The sequence below is a fragment of the Helianthus annuus genome, chromosome 6 (assembly GCF_002127325.2).
Source record: "Helianthus annuus cultivar XRQ/B chromosome 6, HanXRQr2.0-SUNRISE, whole genome shotgun sequence".
Taxonomy (NCBI): domain Eukaryota; kingdom Viridiplantae; phylum Streptophyta; class Magnoliopsida; order Asterales; family Asteraceae; genus Helianthus; species Helianthus annuus.
In genome coordinates, this window is record NC_035438.2 from 88,884,383 (window position 1) to 88,901,323 (window position 16,941).

The following is a 16,941-nucleotide window of genomic DNA, read 5'->3' on the forward strand; positions in this document are numbered from 1 at the left end:
CCTTCGCAAAATAAATAATCGTTGAAAGGTTCCTATCCTTAATATAATTCGTTATTAGATATGGTTATTCTTTTACTTTTATGAAAATAATCAAGTTAGTTTGTTAAGTTTCAAAGTTAGTTATGATAATTAAAGTTAGAAAACCAAGTTAATCTAACTAACTAAATTTAAGGGACTATTCTGGTATCTTTCCAAAGATAAAGTGCAGGGACCAGTTGTGAAACTTGTTAAAAACTAAAAACAGTTAAAAAGGGTGAACCGCAAGGATCGAACCCATGTTCCCATCCTCACAAACGCACACACTTACCACTGCACCAAGTCTTGACATCGAACTAATTTAGGAATGTTTAGTATTAATAAACTCCATGCGTCGAATTTCCTTTCTCTTTTGCCGCAAAAATACAAGTCAGCGACACACTGTTTGACATTTCTTTTTTTTTCGTGATTTCCTTTTCAACAACCATATTTCCTTTTGAAACATGATTCATGAATTGCCGACAACTGTTATTTCTTTTTTTTTTCAAAACCTCTCGGATTGTTCGATGATTCGATCATTCCGCGTTTCCTTTTTTCAAGTTCCATGAATCTAGACTACGAACCAAACATCATTCAACCTTCTTTGTTTCGGAAACTTCAATCACTACAATCATGATATGATCCAGAAACCATCTGAACCAAAACCGCAAACCCGACCCGGTATTAGCCCAACATCCGATTCAGTTCCGAAGATTGAAAGTGGAGCCCCACGTCCAGCCGCATAAAGAGAAGACCATTTCTAATTTAGTTGTTTTAAATTCCCACGTGCATGCATGTATCTAGGACCCATTCATTCCATTTTCACATTTTCTGCATTAATTTAGGATCACGTTTAGTTACAGTATTTCCCTATAAATTGTATTTCATTTTGCATTAAGAAATTAAGAAGAAAATTGTTCCAGTTTGTTTGTCGTTTATTTTTATTAATTGGAGAGTGGTCCTCTCGAAATAACCTCTTATCATTTGGTGCTTTCATCTTGAACTCCCCCATGGCTCCCAAGAAAGATACCTCCACAGCCACCACTGATGACGGTCTGCAACTTGTTCTCGGTCGTCTTGACGCTAACGCAGCGCACATGACCACCCACTTCACCGCCCTCAACACCACCCTCAACTCCGCCCTCACGAGCCTAGCTGAAGCCATCTCTAGTCTTCCCACTGCCATTTCCCTCGCCGTGTCTTCCACCCCACCACCGAACAACCCACCGCCGAACAACCCACCGCCGAACAACCCACCGCCGAACAACCCTCCGCCGAACAACCCACTGCCGAACAACCCTCCGCCAAACAATCCACCACCGAACAACTCCGCCATGCGGCCGCCAAAAATTCATTTGCCGACCTTTGATGGTTCCAATCCTCTCGATTGGCTTTTTCAAGCAACCAACTACTTTGATTACTACTCCATTCAACCTGCTCAACGCCTCTCTTTGGCCCAGTTTTACTTCACCAGCGATGCCTTGAGTTGGTATAAATATCTCGCCAACAATCGGCTTCTCGGCACGTGGGCAGAATTTTCCCGGGCTCTCGAACTCCGGTTCGGGCCTTCTTATTATTAAAACCATCAAGCTACCCTTTTCAAGCTCAAACAACTAACCACCGTTACTGCCTATCAAGCGGCTTTCGAGAAACTATGCAACCAGGTAGTCGGCCTTTCTAACGAGGCCCTCCTTAATTGCTATCTTTCTGGTCTTAGGCCGAAAATCCAAGCCGAGTTAGCCGTGTTACGCCCCACCTCCTTGCACCAAGCATATGGTTTATCTAAACGAGTTGAAGATAAACTTGGTTATTCACAGTTCTCGTCATCCAATTCCACTCCCCAGTCTTCTGCAGACCCGTTGATTGTTCCGTCCACACAAACATCACCACCCAACCTACCGTCATTACCGGCTCCCATGACATCACCCACCACTTTACCTACTGCCCGATTATCTCCTGAACAACTCCAACAGCGCCGCGCTTCGGGTCTTTGTTTTCGTTGCCCTGCTAAGTATCACCCCGGCCACAAGTGTGATCCACCCCAGTTCTTGCTCATAGCCGACAATGACTTGCAAGCTCCCAACCCTCCTGCACCACAACATGTTCACATTATTGAGGAGGTACCAAACCTACCACACTTTTTCTGGTGCTATCTCTGGCCACGCTTTATGGTGTCACGCCAACTACCGCCTTACGTCTCACCGGCTATGTCAATGGCAAACCGATTCAAATTCTCGTTGATTCCGGCAGCACTCATAACCTGATTCGGCCCGGAATAGCTACTGATTTGCACCTTCTTATAGAGCCAGCGCAGCCCTTTCCGGTGCTTATCGGAAATGGTGAACTACTACAATGCACTGATTACTGCCCGGACGTTCCCTTACACTCCACGTGGTTACCTTTAAGGTTAAATTGTTTGTTTTGCCATTCAAAGGATTCAATGTTATTCTTGGGTATGATTGGTTATGTTCCTTGGGCACCGTTACCGCCGACTTCTCAGTTCCTTCACTCACCTTTCAGCAGGGCTGCAACACCATCACCTTGCAAGGGTCACTTTCGGGTCCTTGTCACCCGACTGCAGCAAAGATTTCGGACCTTGAGGACAAGGTCAATTTTCATGGGCGGGGTATTGATATGATCCAGCAACCATCTGAACCAAAACCGCAAACCCGACCCGGTATTAACCCAACAACCGATTCAGTTTAGAAGATTGAAAGTGGAGCCCCACGTCCAGCCGCATAAAGAGAAGACCATTTCTAATTTAGTTGTTTTAAATTCCCACGTGCATGCATGTATCTAGGACCCACTCATTCCATTTTCACATTTTCTGCATTAATTTAGGATCACGTTTAGTTACAGTATTTCCCTATAAATTGTATTTCATTTTGCATTAAGAAATTAAGAAGAAAATTGTTCTAGTTTGTTTGTCGTTTATTTTTATTAATTGGAGAGTGGTCCTCTCGAAATAACCTCTTATCAAATGACGAGTCCGAAAACGCGTATATATAAACGACATGTTGTTTGGTCCGAGACTTCACCACCACCTTTCGCACACATACCCATCATACCCTTCTGTTTCCATCCGATAACCCTATTCATAACAACATAACACATTTTGCATAACATGCGCATTAGCCGGAATAACTTAGAGGTCGCCGGAACCACGACAAAGAAACCACAAGCCGTTTCGCCTTGTTTCGAAGTTCACCGGAGTTACGTCGGAACACGAAGACGTCGTCAAGCACAATCGGGACTCGTGAGTCTCGTCTTGTCCGGTACACGTCTCATATGTTTTTTTTTGTTCGTTTTTATTATTCTGTAGTATACCATCTTGAAAAATAAAAGCATCACAACTTATGTTTTCATCAAGTTGTAACAGTGCGTTTGGTTATAAAGAAGATGAACTGAAACCATATTTAAAAGTAATACACTAGCATGTGAATCATATGATTTCTTATAAAAGTACGGTTAAAGTGGATGTATTGTTCATACACGGTGGAACGTTGATGCTTGTTAAAAATTGAAAATCTAAATAAAAATATTTAATCAAAATATTTAAGGTTTCATACTAATCTTTTTATAATGCAAAAAGAGGAATCTAATATAAAAAAAGAGATATGTAAACTTTAAAGAGTTATATTTTAACCTACAAATATTAACGAGATCGTTATGTGATACTTTAAATATCTAGGATAATCGTTTTTCGTTCGTTCGGTTTCTCAACTTTTACTCATGCGTTATTTTACAAGGAATCGCAAACGCAACCACTGTGAGTAGATCTTGCTTCTTCCCCTTTTTGTCACTTTAACTGTTTGGGGTGTATCATGTGTCAGGTGTTCATAAGTGTTTCATATTATTTTCTCAACATGCAAACTTAAATGTCATATGTGTTCATGTTTGGTTGTTTCGCTATCTATTTCAAATACATGTATTACGTGTTTACCGCTTTGTGTCTCTGTTTCTCTGTTTCGCGTGGATCCACCACCGGTTGATCGGTTCCCCCACGGCCATGGGGCGAACTCGGTATCACCATCATTGTTTCATAGTATCGCTTTTCGCCTCTCGGGGCTTGAATTGCATCATTTGTTTCACTGGTTATGTTTCATTATGTCTTGTTACATCACTTGTTGGTGTGGATTGATTGATGAATTATTTATTAATGTCACTATTACATTTAATATTGCATGTTACATAATTTTTATTAAATAAAATCAACTAATCTTTTAAGGTTAAAGAAAAACAAATAAAGATCTACTCGCCAACTTTTGTTGACCCAAAAACCATTTTTACACATGATACAGGTGAACATGTACGAAAAGAAGATTGGACATAGGATGGGCCTTAGTTAACAAGAAACGGATTAGTGTAGTTTATTTATGTCTCGCGTTTGTAATTGTTTATTTGAATAAATTGTTTCGTGAAACATTTGTTATGAATAAATTATTATTTAAAACACGCAATAGCAAGTCATAAGCTCTCGAGTTAACCCGATCATGCCCCGATCACCTTTTTCCGCTGCGGGTCGTTGTGTGACAGATGGTATCAGAGCCATTGACTTTAGGGATATAGGATAGGTTATTAGACCCTTAGAACCTATACTTTAGTCATCTAGGACCTATGTGCTTATGTGATTTTATGTTATGCTTAACTTATGATTTGCTATTGCTCACGCATTTGAATTCCTTTCATTTCACACACAAACACATGCAAGCACTTTATTTGCTACTTAATTACATGATACATGTAATGTGTTATAATTATGTCATGAAGTCTACATATGTGGTACATATATCACCCAATATACCACACGAATCTTATAAAATCCTATTTATAAGTTCTCAATTTCACTAAATTTTTGAAACATTTCCCTCCATTTTCGAAATACTCATTTCATGTTATTCAAAATTTTGTGATTTTTTTTTATCTTGAAATCTCAACAAAGTGAGTTCATGTGACGGGCATGTAGTAACTGGAAGGGTTCGAGTACCGGTAGTCGGGACGTCCTGTCTAGGATTGGCATTCGTATAAATCCAAATTAACGGACCAGTTTGCTTACCTGGGGACTAATGATGAGAGTACGAAGGACCTATTAGGCCAAAGCATGCAACACCAAACGTCGTGTGAACTAACCCCACTTTGAGTTTTCATCGTGTCCAACCAAGGATACCCTCCGATTTTCATACACATTACATTCATGTTTCTCGATTTTCTCCGGGTTTTAGTATACGTACCAGGCTAACACATACGAACCATACGAAAGCCCGGTAATCATGGGGGCCCACATGATTACGAAGGTGAAGTATGGCAGCATGCAAGGCCCAATTACGAGCAATCCCAAAAACACTTTAAAAGTGTTATCATGAGTTTTTGTTTCTAAATACACCCCAAACGTTTTTATTTTATCATATGTTTATATTTTTCGCATTTCTACTAGCAAATCCATCAAAAATCTCACAACCTCGTTTGCGTTGATTCTAAAAAAAATAAAAAAAAAACCTCCGACAAACGCATGGCTGCCCAAATTGCCAAGCAAATGTTTGTCGTGATTCCTAACATTGTGATCCCAGCCCAACAAGCCGTACCCCTTCAAGCCTTCCCATCACCCAAGTTGCACCCAACCCAGCTTACCCAAACAAGAAACCCTACGCTGGTCCTCACCCTAAATGCAACACCTGCCACTACCACCATTTGTGTGCAAATTGTGGGCGTTAGTCATTTGAATAACACCTGTCGTACCCTTTAAAACCAAGCTCCACTTCATGCCCAAAACATGATCCAAGCCTATTAACAATCAAATTATCCCGTGGTACCCTGTATTAGAACTTGCTTTAATTTTGGTGACCCTACCCACTTCATAAACACGTGCCCTAGATTGGTTAACATCATCAATACTCAAGCCCAAGCAAACCAAGTTAACCAAGCGAACCAGACAAACCCAACACTCCCACCAGCAAGAGGTAGAGCCTACAATATCTACGCAAACCCAACTTAGGTCAACGACAACGGTGCAAACGAGCAAACTAACTAGTCTTATTCCACCACGAAGACTCAATGCACTGCCCAAGTTGTTTATTATATTTCCATCCCAAGCTTTTATCAATTACATTTCTTGTCTTGACTATTCAAGTTACAATTATTTCCAATTCGGGTTATAACATCTCAAGTTAACATTATTTCATCGTTGTAATCAACATCATGCTACGCTAGTTGTTTTCATGACGTTTTATATCATGTCATTGTACATTAATTAAATTTCATGTCATTTCATTACGTGTCATCATACATCACCATGGACCTCGTCTCATAACTTAGGGAAGGTGGTCACGTCTCACTTTTTCATAGGCTAACCACTTCTTTATAACACAAGATAGAGGTACCGTCATCATTTGTTCTTGTCTCCGTTGAATTCAAAACTCAAGCAATGGTTTTTGTGTTCGTTTATGTTTGGTAGATTTTAGGACGAGTCACATAGAACTAATCATGATTTGATAACAAAGCCAATGAAAATTTGACAAGGACATGGTGGATACGCCGCTGGTACTTCCTATATATAAGTGTTCTTGTCAAAGGATCAAAAGCGTTGTTAGATTGTCATGGGAAGTCCTGTGTAGATGGTGCCGATCTTAGTTTGGATAACGATGTGGTTGAAGATTCATTTTGTTATTTCATATGTAACCTTATCATTATGACGTTTTGATTGCCTCAAAATCCCGTGTCATGATGCAAATCCACTTAGACATCATGATTTCGACTCATTAGTAAATCCTTGTCATGTTACCAGTCATCTCCGTGTTGCGACGCTTGCACATCTACACCTCTGGCAACAAAGAGCGATTCCTCTACCAGGAACGTTACCGCCACAATCGAACTTAAACCCTATTTGATTCTATTTTAATGTAAACTCCTAGAGATTGTGCTAAAATAGTTACTGATTACGATTTCCTCTTAATTTTGGGACGAAATTCCTAAAAGTAGGGGAGACTATAAAATCCGACAAAATGGGCTCCCAAAATAGGACCCGTCTTCAAATACGGATCCTAACACTTGAAACTCGAAACCTTCGCAAAATAAATAATCGTTGAAAGGTTCCTATCTTTAATATAATTCGTTATTAGATATGGTTATTCTTTTACTTTTATGAAAATAATCAAGTTAGTTTGTTAAGTTTCAAAGTTAGTTGTGATAATAAAAGATAGAAAACCAAGTTAATCTAACTAACTAAATTTAAGGGACTATTCTGGTATCTTTCCAAAGATAAAGTGCAGGGACCAGTTGTGAAACTTGTTAAAAACTAAAAACAGTTAAAAGGGTGAACCGTGTTCCCATCCTCACAAACGCACACACTTACCACTGCACCAAGTCTTGACATCGAACTAATTTAGGAATGTTTGGTATTAATAAACTCCATGCGTTGAATTTCCTTTCTCTTTTGCCGCCAAAAAACAAGTCAGCGACACACTGTTTGACATTTCTTTTTTTTTTCGTGATTTCCTTTTCAACAACCATATTTCCTTTTGAAACATGATTAATGAATTGCCGACAACTGTTATTTCTTTTTTTTTTCAAAACCATCCGGATTGTTCGATGATTCGATCATTCCACGTTTCCTTTTTTCAAGTTCCATGAATCTAGACTACGAACCAAACATCATTCAACCTTCTTTGTTTCGGAAACTTCAATCACTACAATCACGAGTCCGAAAACGCGTATATATAAACGACATGTTGTTTGGTCCGAGACTTCACCACCACCTTTCGCACACATACCCATCATACCCTTCTGTTTCCATCCGATAACCCTATTCATAACAACACAACACATTTTGCATAACCTGCGCATTAGCCGGAATAACTTAGAGGTCGCCGGAACCACGACGAAGAAACCACAAGCCGTTTCGCGTTGTTTCGAAGTTCACCGTAGTTACATCGGAACAAGAAGACGTCGTCAAGCACAATCGGGACTCGTGAATCTCGTCTTGTCCAGTACACGTCTCATATGTTTTTTTTTGTTCGTTTTTATTATTCTTGGAGTATACCATCTTGAAAAATAAAAGCATCACAACTTATGTTTTCATCAAGTTGTAACAGTGGGTTTGGTTATAAAGAAGATGAACTGAAACCATATTTAAAAGTAATACACTAGCATGTGAATCATATGATTTCTTATAAAAGTATGGTTAAAGTGGATGTATTATTCATACACGGTGGAACGTTGATGCTTGTTAAAAAATGAAAATCTAACTAAAAATATTTAATCAAAATATTTAAGGTTTCATACTAATCTTTTTATAATGCAAAAAGAGGAATCTAATATAAAAAAAAAAAAGAGATATGTAAACTTTAAAGAGTTATGTTTTAACCTACAAATATTAACGAGATTGTTATGTGATACTTTAAATATCTAGGATAATCGTTTTCCGTTCGTTCGGTTTCTCAACTTTTACTCGTGCGTTATTTTACAAGGAATCGCAAACGCAACCACTGTGAGTAGATCTTACTTCTTCCCCTTTTTGTCACTTTACCTTTTTGGGGTGTATCATGTGTCACGTGTTCATAAGTGTTTTATATTATTTTCTCAACATGCAAACTTAAATGTCATATGTGTTCATGTTTGGTTGTTTCGCTATCTGTTTCACATACATGTATTACGTGTTTACCGCTTTGTGTCTCTATTTCTCTGTTTCGCGTGGATCCACCACTGGTTGACCGGTTCCCCCATGGCCATGGGGCGAACTCGGTATCACCATCATTGTTTCATTGTATCGCTTTTTGCCTCTCGGGGCTTGAATCGCATCATTTGTTTCACTGATTATGTTTCATTATGTCTTGTTACATCACTTGTTGGTGTGGATTGATTGATGAATTATTTATTGATGTCACTATTACATTTAATATTGCATGTTACATAATTTTTATTAAATAAAATCAACTAATCTTTTAAGGTTAAATAAAAACAAATAAAGATCTACTCGCCAACTTTTGTTGACCCAAAAACCATTTCTACACATGATACAGGTGAACAGGTACGAAGAGAAGATTGGACATAGGATGGGCCTTAGTTAACAAGAAACGGATTAGTGTAGTTTATTTATGTCTTGCGTTTGTAATTGTTTATTTGAGTAAATTGTTTCGTGAAACATTTTTTATGAATAAATTATTATTTAAAACACGCAATAGCAAGTCTTAAGCTCTCGAGTTAACCCGATCATGCCCCGATCACCTTTTTCCGCTGCGGGTCGGGATGTGACAGAAATTGTACTTCGCGAATCCTGAATTCGCACTTTGAGAACTTCGCATAAGTTTCTCTTTCTTTCGTTCATGAGTAAATCAGGATATCATCGATAAATACAATCATGAATTTATCGAGATATGGTTTGCATACAGGGTTCATCAGGTCCATAAATACCGCTGGCGCGTTCGTCAGTCTGAATGGTATCACAAGAAACTCGTAATGCCCATTGCGTGTTCTGAATGCAGTCTTTGGTATGCTTTCCTCTTGTATCCTTAACTGATGGTATCCAGATCGAAAATCGATCTTGGAATAGTAGCTTGATCCTTGCAACTGATCAAATAAGTCATCAATCCTTGGTAGTGGATACCGATTCTTGATAGTGAGCTTGTTCAGTTCTCTGTAGTCGATACACATCCGCAGAGTTCCATCCTTTTTCTTCACGAACAATACTGGAGCTCCCCAGGGCGAGAAGCTTGGCCTTACGAATCCTTTATCCAACAACTCCTGGAGTTGTGTAGATAATTCTTGCATTTCGGATAGTGCAAGCCGATAGGGTGCCTTGGCTACAGGAGCGGCTCCTGGAACCAAGTCTATACGGAATTCGACTTGTCGTTGCGGAGGTAGTCCTAGCAGATCTTCGGGAAAAACATCAGGGAATTCTTTCACCACAGGAATGTCTTCGAGTTTCGGCTCTTCTGTCTTCTTATCTACAACGTGTGCTAGGAAAGTAACACATCCTTTCCTTAAGCACTTTTGTGCCTTCATGCAACTGATGATTCTTAGAGGCGCGTCTCGTTTTTCTCCATGCACGATGAGAGTTTCGTCATCCGCCAGAGGGATGCGAATGATTTTCTCATGACAAACAACTTCAGCTTTGTTCTTGGACAACCAGTCCATTCCGACCACTACATCAAAGCTACCCAATTGAATAGGTAAGAGGTCGATGCTAAATCTTCGTTCACCTAGTTCTAATGTGCAACTCTAACAACTTCGCATGTTTCAACGAGTTTACCATTGGCTAGTTCTATAGAATAAGGAATATCTAACCTACTAGATTCTATCCCAAGCATACGTTTAAATTCCACAGACATGAAGCTAAAATTGGCACCAGTGTCAAATAATATGGATGCAAAGTGATTGTTTACGAGAAACGTACCGATGACCACATTAGGGTCCTCGCGTGCGTTCCTTGCCCCAATCACAAATGCTCGTGCCTGAGCATTGTTTCATTTCGGGTAGTCCTTCATGAAACGATCTTTGCTTCAACAGCTGAAGCATCCTTGGTTTTGCCCAGCTCCATTCCCATTCCGGTTACCATTGCCATTTCCATTTCCACCGTTTCTATTACCGGCACCGTTGCGGGTTCCATTCCCATTCCTATTTCCCTTACTCCCATAGTCTTCAGTGCGGTGACCCAGTTTTCCACACTTGTCGCATCTTGGAGTGCGACAAACTCCTTCATGATGACGCTTGCACTGATTGCATTTGGGCAGAGTGCCCAGGTATCCCTTAGCTGGAGCGTCATTCATGGCTGTAAGAGATTTCGCCTCCTAAGGCGGGTTGGGGTCACGCTTCTTGTTGTTGAAACCCTTGTTGTTGCGTGTTGCTTGGTTCAGGTTTGCATGTTTCCTTTTCTTGTCACCGGACGACTCAGCATGCGTCTCGGTCTTTTCAGTGGGGTTTAGCGATAGCTTCTTCATACGAACACAATCTTCAGTAAGGCTGACAGCCAGAGTTACAGCCACGGTGATTGTTTGAGGTTTGGCCGAAGTTACCATGCCGCGGAATTCTGAGGCCAATCCCCAAATGTAGCGTTCAACGCGCTTAAATTCAGGAGTCACCATATATGGGATCACCCTTGACAGATCGTGGAACCTTCAAGTATACCCAGAGATGTCAGCACCTTCCATAATCAAATGCCAAAACTCAGTCTCCAACTTTTGGAGTTCAGCACGGGAGCAATACTTCTCTCTCATACGTTCTTTTAGCTCATCCCACGTCATACTGTATGCAGCATCATCACCCAGAGTTTGAACTTGCAAGTTCCACCACGTCAGAGCTTCATCGACAAACAACCCAGTAGCAAAAGTGACTTGCTGATCCGTGGTACACTTGCTCATGCGGATAGTGGCTTTAGTCTTTTTCGTCCAACGTACAAATGCCACTGCACCTCCAGTGCCATCATAGTTCAGTGGTTTGCAGTCAAGGAACTGCTTGAAGGTGCAGCCTGTAATTGATCCAACCAATTCACACGTGAGCAATCGAAGAAATAATGAAACAAAGATCGTTGATGAATTTCTCCATGCTTTGCAAATTGTCTTAAGGTTACCTTGAGCTGTGTTTCCTCTAGACAAATCTCCATGTCCGTTACGTCTAGCATTGCTTGGTCCTCCACTGTCTTTGGTGAGGTTCGCCTCGTACTGGGCGATAGCTGCTGAGATCCTTTATTCCAGTAGAGCGTTAAGCTCTTCAGCAGTTCTTGGCAGTGGGGAGGAGGGGGTTGATCACGAGCGTTCACAGCTTTTCTAGGTGCCATGTTCTGACAGAACATAACACAATAGGGTTAGATATTTGTTTGATATCGTCTTACGAGCCAGTAGTCGTATATATATATATATATACAAGCATATAACACATAAGTGACATCAAACAATTTTTACTCTAGCAGAGCATTTAGTAAGCTGGGGGAGGGATGTTTACGTTTGCCCTTTTCTTGTACTGAGGGAAGCTATACGTGACAAGACTTGCTGTGGTTTCTGTGCACTGAATTCCATAATTATGTATGCATCCATAATTACGTAACTCCTTGCACAGTCTGCACAGTTCGTTTCATCCTCGTATCACTTCCTTCAGATAGGCCATTGCTCTTAGGTAAAGTCACGTATACTTGTGACATTCTACTTCTAGTATATGTATCTATCACACATGATTGCAAGTAATTGTTAACCACATATAAGTGCTATTCCAGTGCACCCTAAGTCTCGTAGTGTCTTTTCTTGTCTCTTTGCAAATAGTTTCAGGTAGTGGATGTCGCGGAGAGTTTTATGCAATGAAAACTTGTTGAAAAATTGTTTTCGTGATAGGATCCTAGAGATTGTGGACTAGACTCGAGAAGGAATCCTGGTTCACTACAATTGCAGCTCTGATACCAATCTGTCACACCCCTTTCTAAGGCGGAAGCACGAGGTGTGATCATGAAAGATTTTCATTGCATACGATTGGTAAACATACTACATGCTCATAAAAATAACTTCAAACACCATTACCATTACATAATGGAAAACATAGTTTAAGTGTTTACATCATGTGACAACATATTGTCTGAAAGATTACAACTTTATTTAAAGACAAGCATAAACGACATCCAAGACCATGGGTAGGACCGCGCGCACATCCACTTTTAGTTACCTAAAATACATGTGAGTTTTGGAAAAACGTCAACATAATGTTGGTGTGAATTCATGCAGTTCTTGTAATGAACGTTTGTATACTTGTATGAAAAACATGGTATGTATCTTGTGAAAATCAAGTATTCATGTATAAATCAAGTATTCTTGTATAAATCAAGTATTCTTGTATAAATCATGTATTCTTGTATAACTCAAGTATTCCTGTATGTATGAAGTTGTTAACGGGTTGCAAGACCATTAACATGTGACACGACATAGGAAGCAACCAAACCATAGGCATTTTTCTAGTTGTCGATTCACGACGGAGACACAAAAATACTACTCGGTACTAGTTATCACCAAGAGTGGGGCTGCCCCAGTACCCATTAGATCTAACCTTTTGTTCTGCGGTCTAAGTATGTACACGATTAATGGTGCTTATGCTACCCTATTCGTGACACGATTTCTCGTATCATTTCTCAAAACGCATCGTACTTGGTACTAGTTATCACCAAGAGTGCTTCTTGTTTTGTATCATACCATTTATAAACATTGTAGTCTTTGTAACATGTGTTTCACCACCGAAGTTATAAAACTGAAAATAGTTAAAAGAAAAGGGGGGCGGGGCATGAACTCACAACTTTGCGTTCCTACGTCGTAAACTTCACCGGATTTGCTTATCTAGCGTCGTGACCTAAACGTGTTTTATTATCGTTAGTCACTAGACTTGTATCGCATAAGCACAAGTCACTATCTTTTGTATGTGTGTTCTTGTGTTAAAAATAGTTTATATTTTTAACTATGCGTCTTACTTATATTCTTTTCTCAACAATAAATACAAGTATCTTGTATTTTGCACCCGAATTTTGTATTTTGTCTAAAGCTTCATTTCGTGTTCATAACTTGTCCAAGTTATTTATTCTATCAAGTAATATATTTTCATAAATATATTTTCTTGTATTTGTCTAAGCATGTTGTATGTGTATTTTTGTATTTTCACTCCTTAGGAGTATTTAGTGTATTTTCAAGTCCTAATACACTATCATGTATAATACATACTACATACACTTAGCACAAAATTTTGGTGATCAAATAATATATATATTTTTCTCAAAAATATACATACTTAATATCAATTTTAACCTTGAAGAAATCATCATTTCTTAACACAAAAATTAGGGAAACCTTGGTAAATGTTTTTAGATACATTTTTGGGGAATAAGTTTCTCAAAAACTTATATTTTTCTATGTGTCAAAATTTTACAGAGTTTCCCCTAAAAATGGAGGTTTCCCATGTTTTCATAACATGTGTTTATTTTCTTTTATAACATCAACAATCAACAACTCATTTCTCATCTAACAAGTGTTAAAATCAAGTAAGTTACATAACAACATGAACTTGTTCTTTCTCAAAACTTGTAGTAACTTGGTAATGTCTCTAGTTGACTTAGTTAACCTTTAAAGTGTGTTTATTTCATCAAAAATTTCATTCTTGAAAATATTTGGTGTTTACAACTTGTAAACATAATTTACAAAAATGTTGATTTCATTAACTCTCTTGTTTCACAAGTGTTCATACACTTGTTTTTCCACCAAAAATAATATTGGTTTATGTAAGAATCATGATCTTCTAAATATCATATTTTACACTTGTTTTTCTTGGAAAAATCATTCATAAATCTTGGATTTATAAGTTTACTAGCTTCTTTTGTTTATTACTTTTCAAGAAATCATTTCATTTATCAAGTTCATGTGTTTACTAAAAGATGATTATTTCATGTTGTTACATAATCATCCTTCCACTTGCTAGATCATGTGTTAAATCACATTCTAGCAAGCTTTATGTGATGATCAACATCATCATTTCAACAAACAAGCATCATTCATACACTAAACATATATTTTCATCACTATTTCATTATGTGTAAGACTTATGTTCAAGATTCATGTTCATATTCTTTAGTGTTCATATGATTTTCAACATAATAAGTCTTTTAACCACTAAAAATAGAAGTAAATGAGGGTGTTCAAGATGCTTACTACTAGCTTGAAGCTAGGGAAGAAATCAAGTTGAAGGTGATGATGAACAAGGTGGATAAAAGCTTATGGTGAAGGTCCTTCAAGCTCCAATGATTCCAACCTTCTTAAGTGTGCTTGAATCACCTTTGTATAAGCTTAGAATGTATGGAAATGGATTAAAAATGGAGGGGTTAGGAGGGGTGTTTGGGCCGTGAGGTATGGGGGTGAGGGAGGTGATTATGGTGTTGAATGAGATGAAGATGAAGACTCTTGGTTTTTATAAAGTTACTTCCAACATATGAAGAACTAGTGTGTAATGTGTCCAATATCAAAACAACATATCAAATAAAATATTAAAAGAAATCAAGGGGTGTGGGACCCTTGTCTAGAACCGGTCATGGGGGGGGGGGGTCCTAGTTCCATCTCAATGGTTAGTTACACAACTTAGTTAGCTATCAAGTGTTATGTTTAGGGATTTATGTGTTATAGTGTTTTTGGGTGTATTATGGTGTTTGGTGACCACAACTAGCTCACAAACATTAAAACAATGCTTCTAATAATAATTTTGGTGTTCCGGGTAATGTCCGGTTGTTCGGTTAAATACCGGCTCGTTAAAGTGCTAAATTGCACCGTTTAGTGTCCTTTAAGTATTCTTTTGTGACCCTTTTGATTCCCGACCCTTAGGGAAGTATTCTGGATGATAAATCATAATTTCAGCATAATATTTCAGTGTCATAATGCTGATTATAGCTGAATTTAATAAAATTCTGCACTTAAAGTGCGTTTCGGGTGCTTTTTAGTACGTATTTTAGTCTCCGGAAAGTCTATATGTTAACCCTTGTATGTACTCTTGGGTTTTAATGTATTCTTGTCATTGGACCTACACCTAGGCTCCAATTCTAATGTCGGACTGCTTTCTGCAGAGTTGTTAACATATTGTGTCTTTACCGGTGAGTTTACTAGTATTTCCGATGCAACGCTCTCGTTAATCCATACAGCAATATTTTGTAGTATAAAATGTGCATGAATTCACTTGTTTAGTATGAAATCAGACAATGTTGACATTTAAGCACATAATTACAGTCATTAAATAGTAATTAAAGTGTACGGAAATTACCGGTTTGGTGCCAGTTGTCACACCTAAATCAACCAACAAACTCTTCACGGATTCACAAGTGGAAGCTTGCAAAACCGTGAGTAAACTTGACCCGTTTCACTTTTAAAACACTTTGGGCTGTAACATGTTAAAATATAAACTTCACATTCACACACTTAAACATGCTTTATAATCTCAGTCCTATATACATTCTACTAGTTTACTTAGGTTGATGATAGATTATACATGCTTTATGTCATTAACTTTGCTAAGCCCCAACTTAACATATATAGCGCTATAGGAGTAGCACGCTGCCCGTCGGGGTCTTGTTAAGTCTTTATTCATTCTAAACAATCTCGTCACTTTTGTGGCAAGGGATGCTAAATACTAGTGGACACTTGGGTTTGACATATTGCGATGCATGCTAGTTACCTTGTTTACAAATTGTCATGTGGATTCGAGAAAATGCTTTTATACTTATTCTATATTTATACAAACCTTGTGTACTCGCCAATGCTTTCACATTGACATTTTATTTTAAACATGTTACAGGTTTAACGATGATGTTGATGATGCATGGAATATAGTAGGATGCCTAGATACTCATTTTAAATTTTGTATACTTATTGTAATGTAATTCCTTCATTTCAAGTTGTCGTAATTATATTTTTCCTTTCCATGTTGTAATCGAATCCTTATAGAAATAAAATGAAATTCATTATTTAAATACTTGTCGCAAATTCTAGTGTCATGTGTAATGAGCAATCTATCTTCGTCAAACTCCAATGTTTCCGCCATCGGTTGGGGTGTGCCAAATGACCTCTCAAACGACATTTGTAGCATCGTCGTTTATCAATCTTTTCATTCTTTTCTTGCTGATCATCCTCACATTGACTGTTCGAGGACGAGGATGCTTAGTTTGAGCCTTTTGCCTTTTGTTTCACAAATTCAGAATTTGAACCTTTTTCAATCTTTTCACCTTCTTTGTAAAAGCTTTCGCCTTTCACAAAGTTGATTTTTGAAATGTTTTTAACATTCGTTTTACCTTTCTTGTTAGACTTTGGTTTTTGAACACTTTGAACTTAATTTAAGGCTTCCAGAATCTTTGAGTTAATCAAATTTTAAATTTTGCTCAAATCAATTTCGTTTGTTTTAGCATCGCTCGAACTCTTTTATTCTGATTTCGATTTA

The 16,941-nt window shown here is 38.3% G+C and overlaps 1 long non-coding RNA gene across 1 annotated transcript; it reads left to right on the forward strand.

Moving 5' to 3' along the window:
* Positions 1-8,414: 8,414 nt before the first annotated feature.
* LOC110864108 lies at positions 8,415-9,107 on the forward strand. Its single transcript, XR_002549630.1, has 2 exons — positions 8,415-8,497; positions 9,030-9,107. It is a non-coding gene; the product is annotated as an uncharacterized LOC110864108 (long non-coding RNA).
* Positions 9,108-16,941: the final 7,834 nt, after the last annotated feature.